Below are 15,411 nucleotides of genomic sequence, written 5' to 3'. Positions count from 1 at the left end.
CTGGTGGCATTCTGTAATCTGTGGACTATCAGAGTGCTGTTGAAACACAGAAATTGCATCGGGATTGAATACAACAGTCACCATGCGCACTTTCCTTCGCGGGAGTAATGTCTCAAACAGTCTACGCTTTGATCGTTCCCTGGAAGACCAGTAGTCGTTTCCTATTCACATCTGGAGGCATTCTGTAATCTGTGGACTATCAGAGTGATGATCAATTACAGAAATTGCATCGGGACTGAGTACAACTGTCACCATGCGCACTTTCCTCCACAGGAGTAATGTCTCAAACAGTCTACGCTTTGATCGTTCCCTGGAAGACCAGTAGTAGTTTCCGATGCACATCTGGTGGCATTCCTTAATCTGTGGACTATCATAGTGTTGGTGAAACACAGAAATTGTATCGGGATTGAATACAACAGTCTCCATGCGCACTTTCCTCCATGGGAGTAATGTCTCAATTAGTCTACGCTTTGATCGTTCCCTGGAAGACCAGTAGTAGTTTTCGATGCACATTTGGATGCATTCTGTAATCTGTGGACGATCAGAGTGTTGAAGGAACAGATATTGCATCGGGATAGAATACAACAGTCACCATGCCCACTTTTCTCTATGGGAGTAATGTCTCAAACGGTCTACGCTTTGATCGTTCCCCGGAAGACCAGTAGTAGTTTCCGAAGCACGTCTGGTGGCATTCTGTAATCTGTCGACTATCAGAGTGTTGATAAAAACACAGAAATTGCATCGGGATTGAATACAACAGTCACCATGCGCATTTTCATCCATGGGAGTAATGCCTGAAAAAGTCCACACTTTGATCGTTCCCTGGAAGACCAGTAGTAGTTTCCGATGCAATTCTGGTGGCATTCTGTATTCCGTGGACTATCAGTGTGTTGTTGAAACACAGAAATTGCATCGGAATTGAATACAACAGTCACCATGCGCACTTACCTCCAGGGGAGTAATGACTGAAACAGTCCACGGTTTGATCGTTCCCTTTAAGACCAGTAGTAGTTTCCGATGCACATCTGGTGGCATTCTGGAATCTGTGGACTATCAGAGTGTTGATGAAACACAGAAATTGCATCGGGATTGAAAACAACAGTCACCATGCGCACTTTCCTCCACAGGAGTAATGTCTCAAACAGTCTACGCTTTGATCGTTCCCTGGAAAAACAGTAGGAGTATCCGATGAACATCTGGAGGCATTCTGTAATCTGTGGACTATCAGAGTGTTGATGAAACACAGATATTGCATCGGGATTGAATACAACAGTCACCATGCGCACTCTCCTCCATGGGAGTAATGTCTCAAACAGTCTACGCTTTGATCGTTCCCTGGAAGCCCAGAAGTAGTTTCCGATGCACATCTGGAGGCATTCTGTAATCTGTGGACTATCAGAGTGTTGATGAAACACAGAAATTGCATCGGTATTGAATACAACATCCACCATGCCCACTTTATCCCATGTTAGTAATATCTCAAACAGTCTACGCTTTAATCGTTCCCTGGAACACCAGTGGTAGTTTCCAATGCACATCTGGAGGCATTCTGTAATTTGTGGACTGTCAGAGTGTTGATGAAACAAAGAAATTGCATCGGGAATGATTACAACAGTCACAATGCGCACTTTCTTCTATGGGAGTGGTGTCTGAAACAGTCCACGCATTGATCGTTCCCTGGAAGACCAGTAGTAGTTTCCGATGCACATCTGGAGGCGTTCTGTAATCTGTGGTCTATCAGAGTGTTGATAAACACAGAAATTGCATCTGGATTGAATACAACAGTCACCATGCGCACTCTCCTCCATGGGAGTAAAGTCTCAAACAGTCTACGCTTTGATCGTTCCCTGGAAGACCAGTAGTAGTTTTCGATGCACATCTTGAGGCATTCTGAAATCTGTGGACTAACTGATTGTTGTTGAAACACAGAAATTGCATTGTAATTGATTACAACAGTCACCATGCGCACTTTCCTGCATGGGAATAATCTCTCTAACAGTCTACGCTTGGATTGTTCCCAGGAAGACCAGTAGTAGTTTCCGATGGACATCTGGAGGCATTCTGTAATCTGTGGAGTATCAGAGTGTTCATGACACACAGAAATTGCATCGGGATTGAATACAACAGTCACCATGCGCACCTTCCCCCATGGGAGACATGTATCAAACAGTCTACGCTTTGATCGTTCCCTGGAAACCAGTACTAGTTTCCGATGCACATCTTAAGGCATTCTGTAATCTGTGGACTATCAGAGTGTTGATGAAACACAGAATTTGCATCGGTATTGAATACAACAGTCACCATGCGCACTTTCCTCCATGTTAGTAATATCTCAAACAGTCTACGCTTGGATCGTTCCCAGGAGGACCAGTGGTAGCTTCCAATGCACATCTGGATGCATTCTGTAATTTGTGGACTATCAGAGTGTTGATGAAACACAGAAATTGCATCGGGATTGAATTCAACAGTCACAATGCGCACGATCTTCCATGGGAGTAATGTCGGAAACAGTCCACGCTTTGATCGTTCCGTGGAAGACCCGTAGTATTTTCCGATGCACATCTGCTGGCATTATGTAATCTGTGGACTATCAGAGTGTTAATGAAACACAGATATGGCATCGGGATTGAATACAACAGTCACCAAGCGCACTTTCCTCCACGGGAGTAATGTCTCCAACAGTCTACGCTTTGATCATTCCCTGGAAGACCAGTAGTAGTTTCCGATGCAAATCTGTAGACATTCTGTAATCTGTGGACCCTCAAAGTGTTGATGAAACACATATATTGCATCGGGATTGAATACAACAGTCACCATGCGCACTTTCTTCCATGTTACTAATGTCTCAACAGTCTACGCTTTGATAGTTCCCTGGAAGACCAGTGGTAGTTTCCAATGCACATCTGGAGGCATTCTGTAATCTGTGGACTATCAGAGTGTTGTTGAAACACAGAAATTGCATCGGGATTGAATACAACAATCACCATGCGCACTTTCCTCCATGGGAGTAAGGTCTCAAACGGTCTACGCTTTGATCGTTCCCCGGAAGACCAGTAGTAGTTTCCGATGCACGTCTGGTGGCATCCTGTAATCTGTAAACTATCAGAGTGTTGATAAAAACACAGAAATTGCATCGGGATTGAATACAACAGTCACCATGCGCATTTACCTCCAGGGGAGTAATGACTGAAACAGTCCACGGTTTGATCGTTCCCTTTAAGACCAGTAGTAGTTTCCGATGCACATCTGGTGGCATTCTGGAATCTGTGGACTATCAGAGTGTTGATGAAACACAGAAATTGCATCGGGATTGAAAACAACAGTCACCATGCGCACTTTCCTCCACAGGAGTAATGTCTCAAACAGTCTACGCTTTGATCGTTCCCTGGAAGACCAGTAGTCGTTTCCTATTCACATCTGGAGGCATTCTGTAATCTGTGGACTATCAGAGTGATGATCAATTACAGAAATTGCATCGGGACTGAATACAACTGTCACCATGCGCACTTTCCTCCACAGGAGTAATGTCTCAAACAGTCTACGCTTTGATCGTTCCCTGGAAGACCAGTAGTAGTTTCCGATGCACATCTGGTGGCATTCCTTAATCTGTGGACTATCATAGTGTTGGTGAAACACAGAAATTGTATCGGGATTGAATACAACAGTCTCCATGCGCACTTTCCTCCATGGGAGTAATGTCTCAATTAGTCTACGCTTTGATCGTTCCCTGGAAGACCAGTAGTAGTTTTCGATGCACATTTGGATGCATTCTGTAATCTGTGGACGATCAGAGTGTTGAAGGAACAGATATTGCATCGGGATAGAATACAACAGTCACCATGCCCACTTTTCTCTATGGGAGTAATGTCTCAAACGGTCTACGCTTTGATCGTTCCCCGGAAGACCAGTAGTAGTTTCCGAAGCACGTCTGGTGGCATTCTGTAATCTGTCGACTATCAGAGTGTTGATAAAAACACAGAAATTGCATCGGGATTGAATACAACTGTCACCATGCGCATTTTCATCCATGGGAGTAATGCCTGAAAAAGTCCACACTTTGATCGTTCCCTGGAAGACCAGTAGTAGTTTCCGATGCAATTCTGGTGGCATTCTGTATTCCGTGGACTATCAGTGTGTTGTTGAAACACAGAAATTGCATCGGAATTGAATACAACAGTCACCATGCGCACTTACCTCCAGGGGAGTAATGACTGAAACAGTCCACGGTTTGATCGTTCCCTTTAAGACCAGTAGTAGTTTCCGATGCACATCTGGTGGCATTCTGGAATCTGTGGACTATCAGAGTGTTGATGAAACACAGAAATTGCATCGGGATTGAAAACAACAGTCACCATGCGCACTTTCCTCCACAGGAGTAATGTCTCAAACAGTCTACGCTTTGATCGTTCCCTGGAAAAACAGTAGGAGTATCCGATGAACATCTGGAGGCATTCTGTAATCTGTGGACTATCAGAGTGTTGATGAAACACAGATATTGCATCGGGATTGAATACAACAGTCACCATGCGCACTCTCCTCCATGGGAGTAATGTCTCAAACAGTCTACGCTTTGATCGTTCCCTGGAAGCCCAGAAGTAGTTTCCGATGCACATCTGGAGGCATTCTGTAATCTGTGGACTATCAGAGTGTTGATGAAACACAGAAATTGCATCGGTATTGAATACAACATCCACCATGCCCACTTTATCCCATGTTAGTAATATCTCAAACAGTCTACGCTTTAATCGTTCCCTGGAACACCAGTGGTAGTTTCCAATGCACATCTGGAGGCATTCTGTAATTTGTGGACTGTCAGAGTGTTGATGAAACACAGAAATTGCATCGGGAATGATTACAACAGTCACAATGCGCACTTTCTTCTATGGGAGTGGTGTCTGAAACAGTCCACGCATTGATCGTTCCCTGGAAGACCAGTAGTAGTTTCCGATGCACATCTGGAGGCGTTCTGTAATCTGTGGTCTATCAGAGTGTTGATAAACACAGAAATTGCATCTGGATTGAATACAACAGTCACCATGCGCACTCTCCTCCATGGGAGTAAAGTCTCAAACAGTCTACGCTTTGATCGTTCCCTGGAAGACCAGTAGTAGTTTTCGATGCACATCTTGAGGCATTCTGAAATCTGTGGACTAACTGATTGTTGTTGAAACACAGAAATTGCATTGTAATTGATTACAACAGTCACCATGCGCACTTTCCTGCATGGGAATAATCTCTCTAACAGTCTACGCTTGGATTGTTCCCAGGAAGACCAGTAGTAGTTTCCGATGGACATCTGGAGGCATTCTGTAATCTGTGGAGTATCAGAGTGTTCATGACACACAGAAATTGCATCGGGATTGAATACAACAGTCACCATGCGCACCTTCCCCCATGGGAGACATGTATCAAACAGTCTACGCTTTGATCGTTCCCTGGAAACCAGTACTAGTTTCCGATGCACATCTTAAGGCATTCTGTAATCTGTGGACTATCAGAGTGTTGATGAAACACAGAATTTGCATCGGTATTGAATACAACAGTCACCATGCGCACTTTCCTCCATGTTAGTAATATCTCAAACAGTCTACGCTTGGATCGTTCCCAGGAGGACCAGTGGTAGCTTCCAATGCACATCTGGATGCATTCTGTAATTTGTGGACTATCAGAGTGTTGATGAAACACAGAAATTGCATCGGGATTGAATTCAACAGTCACAATGCGCACGATCTTCCATGGGAGTAATGTCGGAAACAGTCCACGCTTTGATCGTTCCGTGGAAGACCCGTAGTATTTTCCGATGCACATCTGCTGGCTTTATGTAATCTGTGGACTATCAGAGTGTTAATGAAACACAGATATGGCATCGGGATTGAATACAACAGTCACCAAGCGCACTTTCCTCCACGGGAGTAATGTCTCCAACAGTCTACGCTTTGATCATTCCCTGGAAGACCAGTAGTAGTTTCCGATGCAAATCTGTAGACATTCTGTAATCTGTGGACCCTCAAAGTGTTGATGAAACACATATATTGCATCGGGATTGAATACAACAGTCACCATGCGCACTTTCTTCCATGTTACTAATGTCTCAACAGTCTACGCTTTGATAGTTCCCTGGAAGACCAGTGGTAGTTTCCAATGCACATCTGGAGGCATTCTGTAATCTGTGGACTATCAGAGTGTTGTTGAAACACAGAAATTGCATCGGGATTGAATACAACAATCACCATGCGCACTTTCCTCCATGGGAGTAAGGTCTCAAACGGTCTACGCTTTGATCGTTCCCCGGAAGACCAGTAGTAGTTTCCGATGCACGTCTGGTGGCATCCTGTAATCTGTGGACTATCAGAGTGTTGATAAAAACACAGAAATTGCATCGGGATTGAATACAACAGTCACCATGCGCATTTACCTCCAGGGGAGTAATGACTGAAACAGTCCACGGTTTGATCGTTCCCTTTAAGACCAGTAGTAGTTTCCGATGCACATCTGGTGGCATTCTGGAATCTGTGGACTATCAGAGTGTTGATGAAACACAGAAATTGCATCGGGATTGAAAACAACAGTCACCATGCGCACTTTCCTCCACAGGAGTAATGTCTCAAACAGTCTACGCTTTGATCGTTCCCTGGAAAAACAGTAGGAGTATCCGATGCACATCTGGAGGCATTCTGTAATCTGTGGACTATCAGAGTGTTGATGAAACACAGATATTGCATCGGGATTGAATACAACAGTCACCATGCGCACTCTCCTCCATGGGAGTAATGTCTCAAACAGTCTACGCTTTGATCGTTCCCTGGAAGCCCAGAAGTAGTTTCCGATGCACATCTGGAGGCATTCTGTAATCTGTGGACTATCAGAGTGTTGATGAAACACAGAAATTGCATCGGTATTGAATACAACATCCACCATGCGCACTTTATCCCATGTTAGTAATATCTCAAACAGTCTACGCTTTAATCGTTCCCTGGAACACCAGTGGTAGTTTCCAATGCACATCTGGAGGCATTCTGTAATTTGTGGACTGTCAGAGTGTTGATGAAACACAGAAATTGCATCGGGAATGATTACAACAGTCACAATGCGCACTTTCTTCTATGGGAGTGGTGTCTGAAACAGTCCACGCATTGATCGTTCCCTGGAAGACCAGTAGTAGTTTCCGATGCACATCTGGAGGCGTTCTGTAATCTGTGGTCTATCAGAGCGTTGATAAACACAGAAATTGCATCTGGATTGAATACAACAGTCACCATGCGCACTCTCCTCCATGGGAGTAATGTCTCAAACAGTCTACGCTTTGATCGTTCCCTGGAAGACCAGTAGTAGTTTTCGATGCACAACTTGAGGCATTCTGATATCTGTGGACTAACTGATTGTTGTTGAAACACAGAAATTGCATTGTAATTGATTACAACAGTCACCATGCGCACTTTCCCGCATGGGAATAATCTCTCTAACAGTCTACGCTTGGATTGTTCCCAGGAAGACCAGTAGTAGTTTCCGATGGACATCTGGAGGCATTCTGTAATCTGTGGAGTATCAGAGTGTTCATGACACACAGAAATTGCATCGGGATTGAATACAACAGTCACCATGCGCACCTTCCCCCATGGGAGACATGTATCAAACAGTCTACGCTTTGATCGTTCCCTGGAAGACCAGTAGTAGTTTCCGATGCACATCTTAAGGCATTCTGTAATCTGTGGACTATCAGAGTGTTGATGAAACACAGAATTTGCATCGGTATTGAATACAACAGTCACCATGCGCACTTTCCTCCATGTTAGTAATATCTCAAAGAGTCTACGCTTGGATCGTTCCCAGGAGGACCAGTGGTAGCTTCCAATGCACATCTGGATGCATTCTGTAATTTGTGGACTATCAGAGTGTTGATGAAACACAGAAATTGCATCGGGATTGAATTCAACAGTCACAATGCGCACGATCTTCCATGGGAGTAATGTCGGAAACAGTCCACGCTTTGATCGTTCCGTGGAAGACCCGTAGTATTTTCCGATGCACATCTGCTGGCATTCTGTAATCTGTGGACTATCAGAGTGTTAATGAAACACAGATATGGCATCGGGATTGAATACAACAGTCACCAAGCGCACTTTCCTCCACGGGAGTAATGTCTCCAACAGTCTACGCTTTGATCATTCCCTGGAAGACCAGTAGTAGTTTCCGATGCAAATCTGTAGACATTCTGTAATCTGTGGACCCTCAAAGTGTTGATGAAACACATATATTGCATCGGGATTGAATACAACAGTCACCATGCGCACTTTCTTCCATGTTACTAATGTCTCAACAGTCTACGCTTTGATAGTTTCCTGGAAGTCCAGTGGTAGTTTCCAATGCACATCTGGAGTCATTCTGTAATCTGTGGACTATCAGAGTGTTGATGAAACACAGAAATTGCATCGGGATTGAATACAACAATCACCATGCGCACTTTCCTCCACGGGAGTAAGGTCTCAAACGGTCTACGCTTTGATCGTTCCCCGGAAGACCAGTAGTAGTTTCCGATGCACGTCTGGTGGCATCCTGTAATCTGTGGACTATCAGAGTGTTGATAAAAACACAGAAATTGCATCGGGATTGAATACAACAGTCACCATGCGCATTTTCATCCATGGGAGTAATGTCTCAAATAGTCTACGCTTTGATCGTTCCCTGGAAGACCAGTAGTAGTTTTCGATGCACATCTGGATGCATTCTGTAATCTGTATACTATCAGAGTGTTGATGAAACACAGATATTGCATCGGGATTAAATACAACAGTCACCATGCCCACTTTCGTCCATGGGAGTAATGTCTCAAAGAGTCTGCGCTTTGATCGTTCCCTGGAAGACCAGTAGTAGTTTCCAATGCACATCTGGAGGCATTCTGTAATCTGTGGACCATCAGAGTGTTGATGAAACACAGAAATTGCATCGGGATTGAATACAACAGTCCTCATGAGCTCTTTCCTCCATGGGATTAATGTCTCAAACAGTCTACGCTTTGATCGTTCCCTGGAAGACCAGTAGTAGTTTCCGATGCACATCTGGTGTCATTCTGAAACCTGTGGACTATCAGCATGTTGAGGAAACACAGATATTGCATCGGGATTGAATACAACAGTCAGAATGCGCACTTTCCTTCACAGGAGTAATGTCTCAAACCGTCTACGCTTTGATCGTTCTCTAGAAGACCAGTAGTAGTTTCCGATGCACATCTGGTGGCATTCTGTAATCTGTGGACTATCAGAGTGTTGTTGAAACACAGAAATTGCATCGGGAATGAATACAACAGTCACCATGCGCACTTTCCTTCGCGGGAGTAATGTCTCAAACAGTCTACGCTTTTATCGTTCCCTGGAAGACCAGTAGTCGTTTCCGATTCACATCTGGAGGCATTCTGTAATATGTGGACTATCAGAGTGATGATGAATTACAGAAATTGCATCGGGACTGAATACAACTGTCACCATGCGCACTTTCCTCCACATCAGTAATGTCTCAAACAGTCTACGCTTTGATCGTTCCCTGGAAGACCAGTAGTAGTTTCCGATGCACATCTGGTGGCATTCCTTAATCTGTGGACTATCATAGTGTTAGTGAAACACAGAAATTGTATCGGGATTGAAAACAACAGTCTCCATGCGCACTTTCCTCCATGGGAGTAATGTCTCAAATAGTCTACGCTTTGATCGTTCCCTGGAAGACCAGTAGTAGTTTCCAACGCACATCTGGAGGCATTCTGTAATCTGTGGACCATCAGAGTGTTGATGAAACACAGAAATTGCATTGGGATTGAATACAACAGTCACCATGAGCTCTTTCCTCCATGGGAGTAATGTCTCAAACAGTCTACGCTTTGATCGTTCCCTGGAAGACCAGTAGTAGTTTGCGATGCAAATCTGGTGGCATTCTGAAACCTGTGGTCTATCAGAGTGTTGATGAAACACAGATATTGCATCGGGATTGAATACAACAGTCACCATGCGCATTTTCCTCCACAGAAGTAATGTCTCAAACAGTCTACGCTTTGATCGTTCCCTAGAAGACCAGTAGTAGTTTCCGATGCACATCTGGTGGCATTCTGTAATATGTGGACTATCAGAGTGTTGTTGAAACTCAGAAATTGCATCGGGATTGAATACAACAGTCACCATGGGCACTTTCCATCATGTTAGTAATGTCTCAAACAGTCTACGCCTTGATCGTTCCCTGGAAGACCAGTAGTAGTTTCCGATGCACATCTGGAGGCATTCTGTAATCTGTGGACTATCAGAGTGTTGATGAAACACAGAAATTGCATCGGGATTGAATACAACAGCCACCATTCGCACTTTCCTCCATTGGAGTAATGTCTCAAATAGTCTACGCTTCGATCGTTCCCTGGAAGACCAGTATTAGTTTTCGGTGCAAATATGGATGCATTCTGTAATCTTTGGACCTTCAAAGTGTTGATGAAACACAGAAATTGCATCGGAATTTAAAACAACAGTCACCATTCGCACTTGCCTCCATGTTAGTAATGTCTCAAACAGTCTACGCTTTGATCGTTCCCTAGAAGACCAGTAGTAGTTTCCGATGCACATCTGGTGGCCTTCTGTAATATGTGGACTATCAGAGTGTTGTTGAAACTCAGAAATTGCATCGGGATTCAATACAACAGTCACCATGGGCACTTTCCTTCATGTTAGTAATGTCTCAAACAGTCTACGCTTTGATCGTTCCCTGGAAGACCAGTAGTAGTTTCCGATGCACATCTGGTGGCATTCTGTAATCTGTGGACTATCAGAGTGTTGTTGAAACACAGAAATTGCATCGGGATTGAATACAACAGTCACCATGCCCACTTTTCTCTATGGGAGTAATGTCTCAAACGGTCTACGCTTTGATCGTTCCCTGGAAGACCAGTAGTAGTTTCCAACGCACATCTGGAGGCATTCTGTAATCTGTGGACCATCAGGGTGTTGATGAAACACAGAAATTGCATCGGGATTGAATACAACACTCACCATGAGCTCTTTCCTCCATGGGAGTAATGTCTCAAACAGTCTACGCTTTGATCGTTCCCTGGAAGACCAGTAGTAGTTTCCGATGCAAATCTGGTGGCATTCTGAAACCTGTGGACTATCAGAGTGTTGATGAAACACAGATATTGCATCGGGATTGAATACAACAGTCACCTTGCGCACTTTCCTCCACAGAAGTAATGTCTCAAACAGTCTACGCTTTGGTCGTTCCCTAGAACACCAGTAGTAGTTTCCGATGCACATCTGGTGGCATTCTGTAATATGTGGAGTATCAGAGTGTTGTTGAAACTCAGAAATTGCATCGGGATTGAATACAACAGTCACCATGCGCACTTTCCTTCATGTTAGTAATGTCTCAAACAGTCTACGCTTTGATCGTTCCCTGGAAGACCAGTAGTATTTTCCGATGCACGTCTGGAGGCATTCTGTAATCTGTGGACTATCAGAGTGTTGATGAAACACAGAAATTGCATCGGGATTGAATACAACAGCCACCATTCGCACTTTCCTCCATGGGAGTAATGTCTCAAATAGTCTACGATTCGATCGTTCCAAGGAAGACCAGTATTAGTTTTCGGTGCAAATCTGGATGCATTCTGTAATCTCTGGACCTTCAAAGTGTTGATGAAACACAGATATTGCATCGGAATTGAAAACAACAGTCACCATTCGCACTTGCCTATATGTTAGTAATGTCTCAAACATTCCATGCTTTGATCGCTCCCTGGAAGACCAGTGGTAGTTTCCAATGCACATCTGGAGGCATTCTGTAATCTGTGGACTATGAGAGAGTTGATGAAACACAGAAATTGCAATGGGATTTAATACAACAGTCACCATGCGCACTTACCTACACAGGAGTAATGTCGCAAACAGTCTACGCTTTGATCGTTCCCTAGAAGACCAGTAGTAGTTTCCGATGCACATCTGGTGGCATTCTGCAATCTGTGGACTATCAGAGTGTTGATGAAACACAGAAATAGCATCAATATTGAATACAACAGTCACCATGCGCACTTTCCTCCACGGGAGTAATGTCTCAAACAGTCTACGTTTTGATCGTTCCCCGGAAGACCAGTGGTAGTTTCCAATGCACATCTGAAGGCATTCTGTAATCTATGGACTATCAGAGTGTTGATGAAACACAGAAATTGCATCGGGATTGAATACAACAGTCACCATGCGCACTTTCCTCCATGTTAGTAATGAATCAAACAGTCTACGCATTGATCGTTCCCCGGAAGACCAGTTGTAGTTTCCAATGCACATCTGAAGGCATTCTGTAATCTATGGACTATCAGAGTGTTGATGAAACACAGAAATTGAATCGGGATTGAATACATCAGTCACCTTGCGCACTCTCCTCCATGGGAGTAATCTCTCAAACAGTCTACGCTTTGATCGTTCCCTGGAAGTCCAGTAGTAGTTTCCGATGCACATCGGGATGCATTATGAAATCTGTGGACTAACTGAGTGTTGATGAAACACAGAAATTGCATCGGGATTGAATATAACAGTGACCATGCGCACTTTCCTCCTCGGGAGTAATGCCTGAAACAGTCCACGCTTTGATCGTTCCCTGGAAGACCAGTAGTAGTTTCCGATGCACATCTGGAGGCATTCTGTAATCTGTGGACTATCAGAGTGTTGATGAAACACAGAAATTGCATCGGGATTGAATACAACAGCCACCATTCGCACTTTCCTCCATTGGAGTAATGTCTCAAATAGTCTACGCTTCGATCGTTCCCTGGAAGACCAGTATTAGTTTTCGGTGCAAATATGGATGCATTCTGTAATCTTTGGACCTTCAAAGTGTTGATGAAACACAGAAATTGCATCGGAATTTAAAACAACAGTCACCATTCGCACTTGCCTCCATGTTAGTAATGTCTCAAACAGTCTACGCTTTGATCGTTCCCTAGAAGACCAGTAGTAGTTTCCGATGCACATCTGGTGGCATTCTGTAATATGTGGACTATCAGAGTGTTGTTGAAACTCAGAAATTGCATCGGGATTGAATACAACAGTCACCATGCGCACTTTCCTTCATGTTAGTAATGTCTCAAACAGTCTACGCTTTGGTCGTTCCCTAGAACACCAGTAGTAGTTTCCGGTGCACATCTGGTGGCATTCTGTAATATGTGGAGTATCAGAGTGTTGTTGAAACTCAGAAATTGCATCGGGATTGAATACAACAGTCACCATGCGCACTTTCCTTCATGTTAGTAATGTCTCAAACAGTCTACGCTTTGATCGTTCCCTGGAAGACCAGTAGTATTTTCCGATGCACGTCTGGAGGCATTCTGTAATCTGTGGACTATCAGAGTGTTGATGAAACACAGAAATTGCATCGGGATTGAATACAACAGCCACCATTCGCACTTTCCTCCATGGGAGTAATGTCTCAAATAGTCTACGATTCGATCGTTCCAAGGAAGACCAGTATTAGTTTTCGGTGCAAATCTGGATGCATTCTGTAATCTCTGGACCTTCAAAGTGTTGATGAAACACAGATATTGCATCGGAATTGAAAACAACAGTCACCATTCGCACTAGCCTATATGTTAGTAATGTCTCAAACATTCCATGCTTTGATCGCTCCCTGGAAGACCAGTGGTAGTTTCCAATGCACATCTGGAGGCATTCTGTAATCTGTGGACTATGAGAGAGTTGATGAAACACAGAAATTGCAATGGGATTTAATACAACAGTCACCATGCGCACTTACCTACACAGGAGTAATGTCGCAAACAGTCTACGCTTTGATCGTTCCCTAGAAGACCAGTAGTAGTTTCCGATGCACATCTGGTGGCATTCTGCAATCTGTGGACTATCAGAGTGTTGATGAAACACAGAAATAGCATCAATATTGAATACAACAGTCACCATGCGCACTTTCCTCCACGGGAGTAATGTCTCAAACAGTCTACGTTTTGATCGTTCCCCGGAAGACCAGTGGTAGTTTCCAATGCACATCTGAAGGCATTCTGTAATCTATGGACTATCAGAGTGTTGATGAAACACAGAAATTGCATCGGGATTGAATACAACAGTCACCATGCGCACTTTCCTCCATGTTAGTAATGAATCAAACAGTCTACGCATTGATCGTTCCCCGGAAGACCAGTTGTAGTTTCCAATGCACATCTGAAGGCATTCTGTAATCTATGGACTATCAGAGTGTTGATGAAACACAGAAATTGAATCGGGATTGAATACATCAGTCACCTTGCGCACTCTCCTCCATGGGAGTAATCTCTCAAACAGTCTACGCTTTGATCGTTCCCTGGAAGTCCAGTAGTAGTTTCCGATGCACATCGGGATGCATTATGAAATCTGTGGACTAACTGAGTGTTGATGAAACACAGAAATTGCATCGGGATTGAATATAACAGTGACCATGCCCACTTTCCTCCACGGGAGTAATGTCTCAAACAGTCTACGCTTTGATCGTTCCCTGGAAGACCAGTAGTATTTTCCGATGCACGTCTGGAGGCATTCTGTAATCTGTGGACTATCAGAGTGTTGATGAAACACAGAAATTGCATCGGGATTGAATACAACAGCCACCATTCGCACTTTCCTCCATGGGAGTAATGTCTCAAATAGTCTACGATTCGATCGTTCCAAGGAAGACCAGTATTAGTTTTCGGTGCAAATCTGGATGCATTCTGTAATCTCTGGACCTTCAAAGTGTTGATGAAACACAGATATTGCATCGGAATTGAAAACAACAGTCACCATTCGCACTTGCCTATATGTTAGTAATGTCTCAAACATTCCATGCTTTGATCGCTCCCTGGAAGACCAGTGGTAGTTTCCAATGCACATCTGGAGGCATTCTGTAATCTGTGGACTATGAGAGAGTTGATGAAACACAGAAATTGCAATGGGATTTAATACAACAGTCACCATGCGCACTTACCTACACAGGAGTAATGTCGCAAACAGTCTACGCTTTGATCGTTCCCTAGAAGACCAGTAGTAGTTTCCGATGCACATCTGGTGGCATTCTGCAATCTGTGGACTATCAGAGTGTTGATGAAACACAGAAATAGCATCAATATTGAATACAACAGTCACCATGCGCACTTTCCTCCACGGGAGTAATGTCTCAAACAGTCTACGTTTTGATCGTTCCCCGGAAGACCAGTGGTAGTTTCCAATGCACATCTGAAGGCATTCTGTAATCTATGGACTATCAGAGTGTTGATGAAACACAGAAATTGCATCGGGATTGAATACAACAGTCACCATGCGCACTTTCCTCCATGTTAGTAATGAATCAAACAGTCTACGCATTGATCGTTCCCCGGAAGACCAGTTGTAGTTTCCAATGCACATCTGAAGGCATTCTGTAATCTATGGACTA

The sequence above is a fragment of the Schistocerca gregaria genome, chromosome 10 (genome assembly GCF_023897955.1).
Source record: "Schistocerca gregaria isolate iqSchGreg1 chromosome 10, iqSchGreg1.2, whole genome shotgun sequence".
NCBI lineage: Eukaryota > Metazoa > Arthropoda > Insecta > Orthoptera > Acrididae > Schistocerca > Schistocerca gregaria.
The sequence above is the reverse complement of the archived record's forward strand: the minus strand, read 5'-3'. Positions refer to the sequence as shown.